The 16,633-nt window shown below is 41.3% G+C and overlaps 1 long non-coding RNA gene across 1 annotated transcript in view; it reads right to left on the reverse strand.

Moving 5' to 3' along the window:
* Positions 1–16,400, reverse strand: part of LOC131813102 (uncharacterized) — a 56,337-nt gene extending 39,937 nt beyond the window's left edge. The window contains exons 1-3 of the long non-coding RNA XR_009346600.1: positions 16,252–16,400; positions 14,400–14,606; positions 13,066–13,297 (exon numbers count right to left, since the gene is read on the reverse strand). This is a non-coding gene — a long non-coding RNA (uncharacterized LOC131813102). The remainder of the gene's footprint in view (positions 1–13,065; positions 13,298–14,399; positions 14,607–16,251) is intronic.
* Positions 16,401–16,633: the final 233 nt, after the last annotated feature.

Consider the following 16,633-nt stretch of genomic DNA (forward strand, 5'->3'; position numbering starts at 1 on the left):
TGAGGTAGTCTTCTGGACAGTCTCAGGATGCTCAGTGCTAAAACAAAAAACCAGATGTCCATGACCTCTCTTACTACCACACTTATAGCTTCCCATCCAGGTTATCATTGACCCTATACTATCTGAATGTTGGGGTCACAGAATGCAGATTTGATGTGGTGGAGGCCCCGAGGGGGACAATAGGTGGGATGGGGCCCCAGGCAGGGAACCTGAAGAGGTGGTGAGGGGGTACACGCTGATCTAATATCTATGCGGACAGACCAGCCAATAACCCATCCTTGTGGTTCCTACATAATCTCATTTTATAGTCCATTATGGTCAATCCAGTGTTCTTCCCACCACCCTGTAGAGCTTATTACTGGGAATACTTCTGGCATCAGAATACTATAGTCTGACATTCTGTTCTCTTGCCTCATGGCCCTGTCCTTCCAGCTTATATGTCTCTTAATTTTTCTACTCACATCATTCACCTTCCTCCTCTTGCCTATCCAGCAAGGCCTTGTTATTCCTTTCCTCACTGATCGCCACCAGTCCAGCATAGGAAATAGAGTCGATGGTACTGTAATAGTGTTATCTGGTGACATGTGGTAGCTGCAGTTGTGGTGAGCACAGCACAGCATAGAGTTGCATACCTGACACTAATGTGATACTGCATCAGCCATTCTTCAATTAAAAACAAAAGAAAACAGGATCCAGTACAAGTGGACCCCATCTAAACTCCTGCCCTCCATACTGTCTGGCAAAATCTTGTCTCTCTGCCTTTTTTTTTTTTTAAGACATGCCTTTCTATATGTAACTGATTACTGTTGGATTAAATCTCCCATGTCAAAACTGAGTCTACTGGTGCCACATGAAATTCAGCCCCAGCACTACCCGGAAATCATTATTCATTCCACAAATACTTATCTAAGACCTACTAATGTGAGCAAAATAAATGGAGTTAGGTCAGTATTTCCTTAGTACATTCTTTCCCCAGTTTCTCAGACCTAATTTATTTTACCTTATTTTTAATTTCATTTGAGAGAGAGAGCAGAAGCACAATCAGGGGTACTGGCAGAAGTAGAGGGAGAAGCAGTTTTCTGCCAAGCAAGGAGCAGGACTCAATCCCAGGACACCATGGCCATCACCTGATCCGAAGGCAGATTCTAAACTGACCGAGACACCCAGGTGGCCCTTAGATCTATTTCAAATTTCCTTTACTTTCTTCAAACTTAGGCCATCTTCGCATCCAGCACATCCAGCACATCCAACACAGCTCACAGAGGAACAAGAAAGCAGTGATAGAGCTTCTCACAAAACAAAACAAAATGAAATCCTTCCAAAAAAATATCCCCATTCTTCTTTTCCTCTTCCTTCCTGTTATATGGAAAGAGGTTTCCTTCCCAGTCTCAAAGGAAATATATTTTCTGAAATGTCTTTATGGAGATAGAGCTAAGTTCTTGTCTTGATGGACTAATCTACCCTTGTCAGGTCTCCTTCTGACTCCTCCCTGTCCTTATGAGGCACCCAACATCTCTTTGAAAATGATTTTTACTACAGAAATGTTTAAACATGTCCAAGAGCACATAGAACAATATAACTTCCCACATATCCATTACCAAACTTGTTCTGTTATCATTGGGTGGGTGTGATACACTGTGATTAAAGTGCAAAATCCCCTTTAAAACACCTTGCCATCCATCTCTGAGACATATGCTATGTGTCCACGTCGAAGCTCTCACGTTTCTTTGGTATTTATCACCTGTGCTACACACTTATTCAAAACAGATGTATGCAGCATTTGTGATGAAAAGGCACTGGGCTTTGAGGCTTTGGCAATTAATTTTGCTCTGCCTTAAAGTCAACCCTGACGAGCAATTGGAGTGAATTCCTCAACCACACAGAAGAAGTAATCTTAATTCAGGGCAGAATATCACTGTCCCTTAATCACTCGGTAACTGTAATATTCCAAAAGCATAGAAGAACACCGTCTATGTTTTTGAAGGCTTGACATTGTGTGTTTTCAAATATTTAGAAGAAAAATTTGTCATGTTACTTTTCAAATAAACTACTGTGTTTCCCCTATAATGGGGGTAGATAAAATACTCCCCTCTTTCCCAAAATGCCATTAAAAATAAAAAATTAGATGAAAACTGCTCAATATCATTAACCATCAGGAAAATGCAAATCAAAATCAATATTTACTAAAACTTCACACCTACAATGATGGCTAAAATAAAAAAGAATACAAATGTTGGTGGGAATGAAAAATGGTACAGGTATTTTGGAAAACAGTGTGGCAGTTGATCAAAAAGTTAAACATAGGGCGCCTGGGTGGCTCAGTGGGTTAAGCCGCTGCCTTTGCCTCAGGTCATGATCTCAGGGTCCTGGGTTCAAGTCCTGATCCGGCTCTCTGCTCTGCAGGGAGCCTGCTTCCTCCTCTCCCTCTCTCTGCCTGCCTCTCTGCCTACTTGTGATCTCTGTCTGTCAAATAAATAAAATCTTTAAAAAAATAAAAGTTAAACATAGGGTTAACATAAGATCCAGCAGTTCCACTTCTTGGTATATACTCCCCAGAAATGAAAACATAAGTCTACACGAAAATGTGTAAATAAATGTTTATAGCTATCTTATTAAAAGATCAAAAGATGAGAACAATTCAAACAACCATCAACTGATAAATGGCTGAATTAAATACACATATTCCTATGATATAGTATTTTTTGGAATAAAAAAGACCAATCCATGCCACAACAGGGATGAACCTTGAAAACACATTAAATGAAAGAAGCCAGTCCCTAATGGCCACATATGACTCCATTCACATGAAATGTCCAGAATAAGAAAATCTAGAACCAGCAAGTAGTACATCTTAGAGGTGGAGGGAGGAGGGGGGAGGAGAATAATAGCAAAAGGTTGCAGATTTGTTTCTTTTAAGTCATGACAACATTTAAAATTGTAGTGATGTATATACTGAAAATCAAGGAATTATACATGTTAAATAGGTGAATTGTATGGTATGTGAGCTGTATTTCAATAAAGCTGTTAAAACAAGTAAAGGATTTAAAAATAAGTGCTTAAGGATGACAAGAAGGGGAGCATAAAGAACAAAAGCTGTCAACACATTTTTGGAAAATGGAAATCTGGTGGAGGAATGGAAACTGACTCGCAGAGCAAACAAAGTGCTGGCAAATCGTTCACAGTGCAAAACCTAGAAGACACGCAACCTGATGGCACTAGAGAAAAAAAGAGATTAGGGATTCCATGTTAGTAAAGATGTTGAATTATTGTTCTTTGTTGTTTGTTTTATATTGCATATAATTTCTAAAATCATTTTTTTTGAGTGGGGGTGCCCTTTGCCAGTTTTGTAAAACCTTTTTGAAATGTTAGCATGTTCCAAATGTGTAGAGAGGATCCCAGGTTTCTTGCATTGGACAGAACTTGAGACAACTGTTTTAAAGTTAGCATTGCACACACCTGATGGTCTGAAAACATACTGTGTGTGATTTCTATTTTATATTTGTTAAGGTGTGTTTCGTGTCCTTGAATATGGTCCATCTTAGTGAACGTTCCATGTGAGCTTTAGAAGTATGTGTATTCTGTGGTTGGATGAGGTATTCTATAAATGTCAATTAGAGCAAGTTGATTGAGGATGTTGTTTGGGGCAACTATATCTTTACTGGTTTTCTGCCTTCTGAATCTGCCCATTTCTGATAAGGGCTGTTGAAATTTCCAAGAATAACAGTGGATTCATCCATTTTTTCTTGCAATTATAGTGGTTTTTGCCTCACAGATTTTGACCCTATGTTTTACATGTGTACCTGTTAAGGAGTGTTCTGTCTTCTTGGAGAATTGACCCCTTTGTTGTTATGTAATGCTCTTCTTTACCTATGATAATTTTCCTGTTGTGAAGTTTGCTTTGTCCAAAATAATAGAGTTACTTCTATTTTCTTTTCATTAGTGTTAGCATGGTACATTTTTCTCTGTCTCTCTTTTTTTAATCTATCTGTATCTTTATATTTAAAGTGAGTATTTCATAGGTATTCAATTGGGTCTTGTTTTTTTATGTGTTGTGACAGTCTCTTTTAATTGGTGAATTTAGACCACTTCCATTTAGTGATTTTTAAATATAGTTAGATTAATATCTCTACCTTGTCCGTTCTATTTGTTATTCATTATGCCTATCCTTCCCCTCTTTTTCTGTTTTCTTTTCTGGTTTTAAAAAAAGCATTATATATAATTCTATTTTCTTACTTTGTTAGTCTATCAATTATTCTGTTTAAAAATATTTTAGTGTTTGTTCTAGAGTTCATAATATATATTTACAAGTACTCTAAATTCCCTTTCATGTAATGTTATATCACTTCATAGATAGTGCAGGAGTGTCCAATTCCTCCTGTCCCTTGTACCACTGATGTCATTCATTTCACTTATCCATGTACTATACTCACTGAACACATTATCATTATTGTTATTATTAGGTCAACTGAGAATAAAATGAATGAATGTTTTATTTGACCCTCATTCATTCCTTCTCTTCCTTTACTTTATGTATATCTGAGTTATTTTCCTTCTCACCAAAGAACTACTTTTAACATTTACGTAGGGCAGGACTGTTGCTGATGAATTCCCTGTTTTTATTTGTCTAAGTTATTATTTCTGTTTTACTTTTGCAGGATAATATCACTAGATATGAAATTTTGGATTGGTGGTTTTTTCTTTCAACAGTAAACATTCTAATCTCTTACTTTCATGGCTTATGATAATAGGTCATAATTCTTATTTTTTTCCTCTAAGGTAGGGTTTCTATTTCCCTCTGGATTCCTTCGAAATTTTACCTTTTGTTTTCCTATCACTTGAATATGATATGTCCAGGTATAGACTTTTAAAATATTTCCCTACTTGATGTACTCTGAACTTCCACAATGTATCGCTAACCTTTTATTAATTTTGGAAACTTCTTGGCCATTATTACTTCAAGCATTTTTTTTCTGTTCTTTCTTCTTCTGGTATTCTAATTATATATCTGTTGTACATTTTGAAACACAGTTCTTGGATATTCTAGATTTTAGCACTAAGAAAATTCTTTTTCTCTTTGTATTTCAGTTTGGAATGTTTCTACTGACATATATGCAAACTCACATATTCTTTCCTTGCTTGTATGGACCTACCGATGAGTCAATCAAAGTCATTTTTCATTTGCCATACTGCTTTTGTTTTCTAACATTTCCTTTTGATTCTTTCATAGAATTCCTTCTCTTGGCTTCCTCTGTTTTTGTATGTTTTCTACCTTTTCCACTAGAGACCTTAACATAATAATCATGGTTATTTTAGATTCCATGTATGAGAACTCTGAAATTTGTCATATCTGAATGTGCGCCTGATGCTTGGTTTGTCTGACAAGTTTGCTTTTTCTTGCCTTTAGCATGCCTTGTAAGGTTTCTTTGAAAGCCAAACATGATGTATTGGGTAATCAGAACTGAAATAAAGAGACCTTTAATGTGAAGTCTTATGCTAGTCCGGTTAGGTGTTGGGGTATGTTTAATATTTACTGTAACTATGCATATCAGGGGCTGCAATTTCCTTTAGTGTCCTTGTTTTTGTCTGTCCTAGTGTCTTTAGGTTTCCCTAAATTTCCCTAAATAGAAACTATACCTTGCAGCTCTGTTTAGCTATGATCCTGTTCCTATACCAGAGCCATTAATACTGTAGCAAGGTGTCAAGGGAGGGGATATGATTAATCATTCATCTTTTAATGGGCTTATGTCCCTGGATTATGATGTTCACTAGTGTTTAAAGGTTTTTTTTTTTTTTTTTTTTGTTCCACTTTATCAATAAGAAAGGAAGCCTAGAGGGGGCTGCTATCGTTGGGTAATTTACCTTCTTCCATGGGGCATAACGCTCTGGTAGGATTTTCCCAGTGAGTAGGTTTGTGTTACGGAAAACCCTCTGGGAATATTTCACGATGTTTTCAAAATGGGTTACCTTTCTCTTTCTCTCCAACCCTACATTCCTCTGCCAGAAACTTGAGCTTTTTTTTTTTTTTTTTTTTTTTTTTTTTGTAGCTCTACTGTGAGAACTAGTTTGGGTTCCTGGTAATATCACCTATAAATAAATGGGGGTCCTCCAGTAGATTGTGACCCCAGGAGTTTCTCACTCTCATGCTAGCCCATATGCATCCTTCAGGAATTTGTCCAAGTGTCTGTTTAAGTGTTCATACCAGGAGAGCAGTGTTGAGCCTCCAGTGCTTCTGTTTCAGGTAAGTGAATCTTAGGTATGATTTTCTGCACTGACACTCTCAGAAGATTTGAGGTAATGGTTTGCCACTATGGTTCCAAGAAATGTCATTGATTTTTAGTCTGTTCAGCATTTTGCTTCTTTCACAGACTGAAGTGATGACTCCCAGGCTTTTTAAAATGTTAGATTTGGAACCAGAAGTTGCCCTTCAGAGAATGACTCTTTATTTTCCTGTTCCTCTTCCTGCATTTCTAAATGAGTTTGGTAGGGTCAGAGAAACACCTAAAATGAGAAGTCTAAGGAAAGAACAGAAATAAACTCCTCTAGGAAAGGAGATCTGACAGGGTGAAGGATTAAGCACGCACTAAGGATTCCACTTGAAACACATGGTCTATTAGGGTATGGTTGTGGCTCTTGGGTAAAATCCCAAACACAATGATTCTGCAGTTCTGGATTGGGTTATTTGGAGAGTATGAGGTCTGTGTAAGAAAACAAATTTTCCCGGGTCTTGATCATAAGTCACATTCCCATGACAAGCAAGCCTGCCTTCACGTTGGGATGATCAGAACAGTGCTGAGCCTCTGAGAAGAGACTTGGGTCTGAGGTATAAGCCTACAATACAGGGTCTACCTCAGGGAGCACAGATGTGACTGTCAGGCTTCAGTTTGTATGTCCTCATTGAACAAAGAACTTCTGAGTGAGAATATCAAGTGTGGACACCCCAGACAAAATCCTCCTTTGTTTTTCAAAATAAAACCTTAAAAATTGAGAAAAGCAAGGAACACAAAGTTCTATAAATTAAAATACAGTCCTTGTGTTCTTGGATAAAGAATGTTTCCATTTCTGAGAGAAGAGTGAATGATGAGTCCCCACTACTCATTCTTTTCTTTTCGTTCTAGTGTCAGGGCAGAGCCAAGAGGAGGAAAGGTGGGACTCTGAAAGGTAAGATTCTGCCTATTCCACCTGAGCTCTTCAAGGCTGACCCTTCCTGTCCTTTCCATGAGGGCTCAATCCATGATCTCTGAGGATGCCAGCTCCTAGATACATTCCCTTTCAGAAAACAGAGGCCTCAGAGGAGAGGATCATGGAAACACAGTCTGAATGCAAAACCCTTCTCAGTTTCCATGCTCTGACCATTACTGAGCAAGAAGTAGTGATGGATCTGGGCAATGGGTGCTGTCCAATATGTAGCCTTGTGAGACATTAAGAGTCAGAACTTCTGAGACTTTGTGAAAGACCTGTGATGTCATGGATACTTGAATTCTTCTTTGAGGTAATCATTGACCGATGTCCCACATAGGGCGGGCTTCAGTATAACATAGAATAGATAATACACACAAAAGCCAATTGTGAATGATAAAATAATGTAAGTCTTATGATCATTAATCATGTGACCTTATATCCTAATACATGGTACTCTCCAAGTCCAGTCTACCAAGGATATCTTTAAAGGACACTCTATTCAGCCTTCTATTAGATCTCTCTCTTCTATCTTCATTATTTTCCTGGTTTCCCAGGGTGGAGAACTTGCCAGAGAGAAGTTGGGGAGGCAAGAAAGGTGCTTCCTCTTCTGTAAAGGTGAGTAAACATTACCTTCTTTCCTGTACCGCTCTTTTAAGCAGAGTCTATGTATTTCTAGAGCCTTAGGGAAGCCTCAAATTGACATAGGATGAAAAATTCTAAGAGTTAGAATTTGAAGTCTTGGGGATGTTGGTGGGTGGGGGGCTACCTTTGCCAGACCAGCCATGGTCACCTATGTTTGTTCTGGTCCTGGCTGCAACTTTGTATGTCCTATCTCCCATAGCCCCCTAGGCTGGTGTCATGATACCATCCACTTTCATCAACTATTATGTCCAGACCCCTTCTGTGAGGAGTCTAACAGCACAACTGCTAAGGTGAATCAGTTGCTGTTCCAGAGGCCCTGGAATATGCTACTCCCTCTGTGATCCCCTTGGTTTCTATAACTTCTGTGACTCACTCATCATTCACTTTGTCTCCTGACTTCTCTGCAGTTGCTCCAGGAGACCTAATACCAGCCTCATTGCCTGAGCCTTCCCCCCAATACCCTCTATCTTCTCACCTAACCCAGTGACCCCCTTAGCTGACTTTTTCTTACCCTCACCCTTAGGTACTCCCTGCCACTAGAGCCAAACGCCTAGGATTCTTAATTCCTAGGGAACCATTCCATACCTCTACCCCCTGCCTTTCCTCCTTTCCTACCATATGATGTTCAGACAACAAGAGGCCACTTTACCTCTGAATACCATCTCCACTCTTGACCCCACCATTTCACAAGATAACAACCTCTCACCACATCTGTCTCATATAAGGAAACCCACTGATTCATTTGCTTGTTATCAGGCATCTGTTTCACCTCTGCCAGACTGCCCTTTAACTGTGACTCAATCTAAATCAATTTCCATCTCATTTAAACATATTCCTGAGAATTCATCTCCAGATGGTCCTCGTGGGATATCTCCTTGTGTCCCAACAATCAGAGGTAGTGAGTGTTCAAACCCATCGAGTTCCAAATTCACTTTTTGGCAGGCCTATGGCAAGAACATGTTCCTCCCTGCATTATCACAATCCGATGTTCACCAAGAGCAAGTCTACCTCCACCAACCAGAAACCTGTTTCAGGAGAGAGACTGCTACTAAACAGAAGGAGGCCAGTGGAATTTCTTTCCCTGGTCTTAACTTCCAGGCCCTATTGGAGAGACAAATGGAGAAGAGGATGGCTTTCCAGATTTTAGAGAAGAAAGTAAAAGAAGAGGGGCCATTTTCCAAACAATTGTGGTCAGAGTACCAATGGACATCTTTAGGGAATGTTTTGCATCTGCTTGATGTACAGGTCACCATAGCCTCCAAAAAGTGGCTGGAACACTGAAGCAAAACCAGAGCAGCTCTCTATTTATCAACAGCTCCTCTATGTCAAGGCTTTGGCAGAAAACTTGCATCAGATTTATAGCCAGCTCTTCTGGCGTCTTCCTTCTTTGCACAGTGAGTCCTTAGTAGTCACTCTCCTGATTTCTAGTAGTATTTCCCCACTAGAGTCTCACTTTGTCTTATTCAAAGGAATTCATAATACCTCTGCTATCAAAATACAAGCATCTCCACCACTTCCTCATTCCCAACCATTTCCTCTCCCCATTGTACACCCCCAATCCTTGCGTCAAACCCTGTCCCCATCCCAACCTCTACCTTTCACTAAGGTGAACACCCATGCCCATTTTCAGTCCTACCTCCCGATCACACCACCTTCTTCATCCCTAATTAGAGACCGTGGAGTGTCTTTCCATAGATCCAAGAATGAATCAGACTCTCCTATCTTGACTGAAAATCAACACCTGGGATGGCATGTGTTGCAGAAGCAATAGGAAAGGTTGTGGGCTTTAGTTCCTGCGTTTCAGAAATCTGAAGAAACCATTTGTCCTCGAGCTCCCAACCTTCCACTGGTTAGCCGGACTTCCCATGCCTATGTACCCATCTCCATCCTTCCTGGCCATTTTCATATCTTCTGTGAACCCCAGGAGACACTGGAGTTACATAGCCCAAGGAAGGTAATCCCACGCTGGTGCCTCCATGACTGCAGAAATCTAGACTCCCTAGCAGTGATGGAGCCTCAGCATACATTATCAGAACTCTCCTAGCAAAAAGGCAGGCATGTTCACTTATAATTCTCTGAGTTTCAGGGCCATAGTAACCAGGATCTAGCAAAGACTGAATTGAGTCTCCCCGGAAGTTTCCACGAGAGGGTCCAAACAGTGTTCTAGCTAAGAAAAGATATGAGGAGGAATCTTGGGTATATCCTAGAGAAGAGTCTAGAAAACAGCCCACAGAGGATCTTAGAATGCCACCTAGTGAAGGGTCTGAGGGCTGCCTTGGAGACAACAAGGAACTGTGTGTGTCATTCAAGGAATCACTCGGGGAATGAAATATTGAATGTCTCAAGGAAGGACACAGACCAGAATCAAATGAAAAGTATTCTTAGTTTACATATGAGCAAGAATTTTTGGCAGATCACTGCGGGTAGGATTCCTATAGGTGTGTGTTATTCATGGCTTGCTGATGACAATACATTGCCTTTCTCTGGGAGTTCCCATACTGCTCCAGAAAACACAGATGCTAAAGACAATGGTGGGTAGGGTTTACTGCCAGAGCACCACTCTAGAGCATTCTTTTCTTGGTCCCAGTACTCGACAGGTGCTAGAGGCCCATATTATTAGATTTCGCAAGAGTGAGAGGTGGGGTCTACCCCTCAGGGTTCTTGAATCCATAAAATTCTATAAGTTGAGAGAATCCAAAACATGGCCTCTTCCCCAATTTGACTTTCCCTCCTCAGCCATGCATATTTCTGGGGTGGATTCCAAAGCTGAGATTTTTAAATACCTTGAGGGAAGCTCTAAACCTATTTTCAGAAACAGGGTGAGAACAACAAGTCAGTCCCCACTGCGGATCATCCTCTCCTCACTATGTCATCTGTGGGCAATGATGGACGGGGGACCTGAAGGCTTCACACTCTGACACTGACCATAAGACTGCAGAGGGTATCCAGGTAGCTGATTCGGGCAGCCAGACTTTTCAGCCCTTTACACACAGCATCAGAGCTCAAGTGCGACCCAGTGAGACTGTACCAGACAACACATGTGGCCCAGAGGTACCTGCAAGTCAAGCTGGTGCTGGACTTGAGCCAACCCATGAGAATGTGAGTTCCAGTAACAGAGTAGAAATGGAACAGGGCAAAGATATGGAGGAGAAGAATTTACAACATTTTGCCATGCCCATCCTGTCCAGGGATATATTCGACACCAAGGGGCTCTATACCCTTCAATCCCAATCTTGGGAAATCTTGATGACCAGTGAGTTGGAAAGCTCCAAAATGATAAATGTCAACATGAATGAAGTAGAAACTGCCATGACCATGGAGCACCCCTCACCCAAAATACTGGTTCCCTAAGATTCTAAACTATCAGACCTGAAAAGACAGATCCTGAGTGAGTTAAAGTTTAAACTGGAGAGTGAGGAGCATAACCATGCTCAAGGATTTCCCACTGACATGCGCCTTCCCTCAGATAGCTTGAATTCCAAGGCTTCACTGACTTGGTCCCAGAGTGTGTGCAGCGGGGACATGGAAGCATCCCAGGTGCTGCACATCCAACTGAATGTTAGCACAGAGGAGCAGCAGGAATCCTGGGACTCAAAACTGGCCTTCTGTAAGGGCCAACCTACAAATTTCTCACAAAGAAGAAGTGCAAAGAAAGTGAGACCTTAGGATCCCAAAGCAAGAAAATGCAAAAGTGAGGACTCAGGAGTAGGGACATCTGTAGGCAAAGAGGAGAGTCTCCATGCTGAGGACGGAAAATGAGAGAGTGCTTCTCCAACTCTGTCACAGAATGAACAGTTTCCTATTGAAAGTTACTTCAGAAAAAAGATGAGACAATTTTCTCAGTGGATCAATTCCAAGAAAAAAAAATCATAGGGCATCAGGAAAGTCCCCAGCAATAAGCCAAGCTCATGTCCACCTTACTGCAGCACCAAGAACCATTTGAAAATGTGGCTACTTTTGGGAGTGATCGGCCTCCTGAAGATCACAAGCTCACTTGGGAAGGTCCTAGAAGAGAAGCTGGAACATATACGTATCTGAGGCCCCAGAGTTAAGCCAGCAGCAGGAGGAACTACAGGCCCAGGTAGGGCATGACAAGAGACCTCCCTCCAACTATTGGGCTCTTTCTGACCCACAACAAGAGAAATGGGCAAGTATCAAGTCCTGCAGCCAAGAATCTGTCTGTGCTGACCAGAACTGTCCTACAAAAATTAGGCAGAACAGAAAGAGGGTCAGACAGCCCCAGAAACCTGAGGCTTTTGAGAATCAGCTATTAGGCCAGAGTCAATGTCCTTCTTCTCTGCCTTCTGGAAATCTGTGCCTCATCCAATCCCCACCTTTATGCATCAAGTTTGCCAGGTCCTTTGGGCCACCAGGGGTGACCCTGACAAAAAATACTGTGTTTAGCAATTTGACTCTTCTACTCAGGCAGAAAATGCTTCTCCAGCACTTCTTGGGAGAAAAATTTCTCTAAAGAAATCATTCAGTCCTTGTTGAGAAAACTTCACAATGTTCATGACAATATATCCTCTGATGAGAACAACCTTCAGCACAACCAAGAATATTAATCCTCCTCAATAAATGTTTTTTTTTTAATAGAGAGTGGTGTTCTCTGAGTACTGCACTGGCTGGGCTTGCAATCAGGGAAAGGAAGCAGTGCGTTCAACTCTTAGTAGTTAATGCTTTTGGCTTCTACAAGTACACCAGTCCCTTGTAGAAAGCCAGACAGTGGACTTCTCAGTTTTATCCTGGAGTCCCTTATTTGATCCTGCTTTGATATCCTGTATTTAAAACCTGTACTTTTTTTTTTTTTTAAATAAGAAATATAATGTGCTTACTCTGAAACCTTCAGGCCTTTACAAATAATGAGAAAAACCCTTAAAGACTAGAACTTGATTTAAACTCTCTTTCACCTTCTCCCAAACTATTTGTCAGGTAGGATACTATGTCAGCTAGGCCTCACCTCCTGGAGGTTACTCAGGCCCAATGATACAATTTCAACAGATGAATATACGGGATAGTCTTTGAGCATGAAGACAGTGCCCTCAGGGATGTTGCCAGGGACATTGTCCTCCTATATGATGCACCTTCCCAGACATGCAACATTTTACCCCAAGGTTACAGTAATTGAGGTGTACATTAATTATCTATTGTTGTGTAATGGATATTCCAAAATTTAGTGGGTAAAAAAAATACATACTTATTATCTTATGGCTATTGTGGGTCAGAAATTTGGGTGAGGCCTACCTGGATCCTGGATTCTCTGCTTCAAGGCTGCAATTAAGGTGTCAGCTGAGGCTACTACATTCTCATCTGGAGGCTTGACTGGGGAAGGACCAACTCCTGTACTCATTCACATAGTTGCTGGCATGATACAGTTCCTCAAAGTCTATTGGAATGAGATCTTTAGTACCTTGTGGGCTCTTGTCTGGGGCTGGCTGGTTCCTTATCAAGTGGGCTTCTCCAGCATGGCAGCTTACTTCATCAAAGCAAGGAGAGAGTTTGCAAACAAGATAGAAGTTACAATGTTTTGGAAACCAGTAATGGAAATGATATCCTATAACCTTTCCTTTATTCTATCACTCAGAGGCAAATCACTAAGTCCAGCCTATGCTTAAGGGGAGGTGTAATTACACAAGTGTGTGAACATCAGAAGTAGGGATGATTGGAGTCTTCTCAGAAGTCTTCCTAATGCAAGGGTTTCTTTTTGGACACTTTCCTCAGTTTGCTGGTGCAAAAGTCTCCAAACATGCCAAGTTGGATCTTTGTCCTCATTCATGTCCAAGTCATCAAGGTCAAAATTGCTTAATGGCTAAATGAAGTGGCACCTGGGAAGTAACCATCAAAGAGACTGGAGCATCCAAAGAAGGAAGGAAAGATGACATAGAGAGGTAAAGGTAGTTTGGGATTATCCTGAATGGTTAAGTAAAATAAACCCTGAGAACCACCTGACTTATTCAAACTGGGGGCAGGGGCAGGCAGGGAAGCTGGTGTAATATGACTCATCCAGCTCTACCGCAGTCTCTCTATTTTGACCTAGCTCCAGACCACAGGTGTGTAGAAGTAACCTTCAGCTTCTGTAGACCTAGCTAACGTTATACAGGAAGGAACCTATAGGTCGCAAGGTTTAATTTCTGTTCTTGTTAATATATTTAATATAGTGCTATCATTTCAAATTTAATTCTCATAGTTTGAACATCAGAGAGAATGTGTCACTCAACTGTTGGAAATGGCAGTACTAGGGATCTTAGAGCACATACTCCCATTTTGGGATATTTTCCACATACCTATGCCTTGAAGGCTCCGATGCCTGGGAAGTCTGCCACACTCAGGCACCCCTGTTCTTTCTGTGATCCCGGGAATCCTGAGACCCACTGCCCCAGCGAGGATTCTGCCTGCTTTGGCACCTAGGAGTCCCTCAGGCAAGGGCATCCCTCACAGGAGCTGCCTTCTAAAAGTTCTGATTCTGTGCTCTGCTACTCTATCACTAGCCTGTAGCCAGCTGATGGAGGCTCCCTCCCTTCCCCCCATGGCTTATCTTCCCATATATCGCCTCGGATTCCCTCCTTTCCATCTCCTACCTGGCAGAACACGGTCACTTTTCTATCTGATGAGTTGCAGGTATTCTTTTCTTTGAACTCCCCTCGATTTCACAGGTGTTCAGAATGATTTTATAGCTATCTAGCTGAATTCCTGCCACCAGTCAAAATTAAGGTCTCTCACTGCTCTGCTTTCTTGGGCTGCAATCTCAATGCAGATTTCTTAATCCCCTCTCATAGAAGGGCAACCTGAAGGACAGAGAACATAATATATATTTAGAGGGCTAGCATGAAAGAGGGAGACAGTGATGGAGAGCCCCCTTATACTTTGAGGAATTATTTAGATGTAAAAGACAGGAAATATAGCTTACCTGACTTAAAAAGGAGAATCTATTGACTTAGGTACTTGAAAAAGTCTGGGAATAAAGCTGGCCTAAAGTACAAGGTTTCATGCTGGGGCTCAATTGATGCCTTCAAGATTCACTTTCTATCTATTTCTTGGCATTCTGGACTGACTTTCTGTCCATATTTTGTAGCTTTAAGTGTATCTTCCAAACTTTAAGTGTAGCTACAAGTGGTTGTGTCTCTCAGTAGTCCCTGCAGAAAATCCCACTGTGCCTTACTGGCTCCAGTTTTGTCACATGCCTATCCCTGACCAATCACTGTTGTCAAAAGCATAATATCATCTTTTGGCCAATACTGATTTATAGATGCATTCTCAAAAGAGGAGTGTTAGGGAAAGACAACTCTACCTGCCCATAGACTAAGACTGAGAATGGGGTTAGTTCCCTAGAGATCAATAAAGGGACTGTTTCCAGAAGGTGAGTGAATGCTAGGTATCAAAAATAAAACAGATGTCTACTCCAGACCTCTTTCTCTGCCCCATTTATGCTTTCTTGTCCAGAGTTATGCCATGACTAAAGCTTGGGGTTGCAGGAAATGCTGATTCCGGAAGGTGGGATGGGCTGGGGTCAAGGAGAAGAACCTGAAGGAGGAGGAATCAGTCAGAGTCCCCAACACCCATGTGGATAGACCGTCCAATAATCTGGTCTCTCACTGTTCACCCCTTCTCATCCTTGAACCCTTTATTTCCATTCCAGTTTAGTTATGGCCATGTCCTAGAACTTATCACCAGGAACACTTCTGCCATCTGAAAAGACAGTCTGACATTCCACCAAGTTCATCCTTTCAGCGTATGCCCTCAGTACACCAATTCTTCAATTAGGAACTACAAGGCACTGTACACATCTCCCTATCCATCTAGACTGGTTTGTCTCATTTCCTCACTCTCCAAGGAAAACTTCATTGTTCGTCACTTAATTCCAAACCTAAAGAGCTCTATTTTTTCTTTAAATTTTTATTCATTTTAAAAAATTTTCAGTGTTACAAAATTCTTTGTTTATGCACCACACCCAGTGCTCCATGCAATACGTGCCCTCCATAATACCCACCACCAGCCTCACCCAACCTCCCACCGCCTTCCCCTCCAAAACCCTCTGTTAGTTCCTCAGAGTCCACAGTGTCTCATGGTTTGTCTCCCCCTCCAATTCCCCCAGCTCCCTGCTCCTCTCCATCTAAGAGCTCTACTTTTGACAGCTTTTCATTCGCCTTTCATCTGTCATGCCAGGCAAAAGGCAGTTGTGTCTTTTTTAGACCTGTATTCTAATAAAGGGGTGATTCATGTAGGATAAAATCAACACAAGTAATTGTGTTGATGCCACCATAAATGTTGTATAGTATTAGCTTCAACAATCCGTGAAAACAACCCATTAGTTCCTTCAGTGTTTAATGTGCACTAGGCATTCTTCGAAGCATTAGGGGCACACCAGTGAAGGAAACAAAGCTCCCTGTCCTGGCCGACCTCATATGATTGTTCTTTAGTCAATTCTCTTACCTAAGCGTTCAAAATGATTTCACTTTTCTAGAATTTCTCGTCACCTCATTCGTTGAGCGGATGTGCTGGACCACGGCAGGGGAATAAAAGGTCACCAGAACTTTTCATCATCAAAAGACTTCAAAAGAGTAACAATATCAACACGTGAACATCTATCCTTCTTTTCTTTCCTTCCTATTATACTGAAAGGTTTTCCTCGGGGATCTGTCCTTGCTTCCCAACTTACAGCACTTTTTTTCACTGCTTGAATATTTGGCTTTATCGTCTACTTTTCTCAAAAACTGAGAACATATTTACCTCAATACAGTCTGGCACGCCAGCAGAGTTCAGAAACTCCCAGACAGAAGAGCCAGTAACGGAAGGGATTTCTAAGGAGAGGTTC

This window comes from Mustela lutreola, chromosome 12, assembly GCF_030435805.1.
Source record: "Mustela lutreola isolate mMusLut2 chromosome 12, mMusLut2.pri, whole genome shotgun sequence".
Classification (NCBI taxonomy): domain Eukaryota; kingdom Metazoa; phylum Chordata; class Mammalia; order Carnivora; family Mustelidae; genus Mustela; species Mustela lutreola.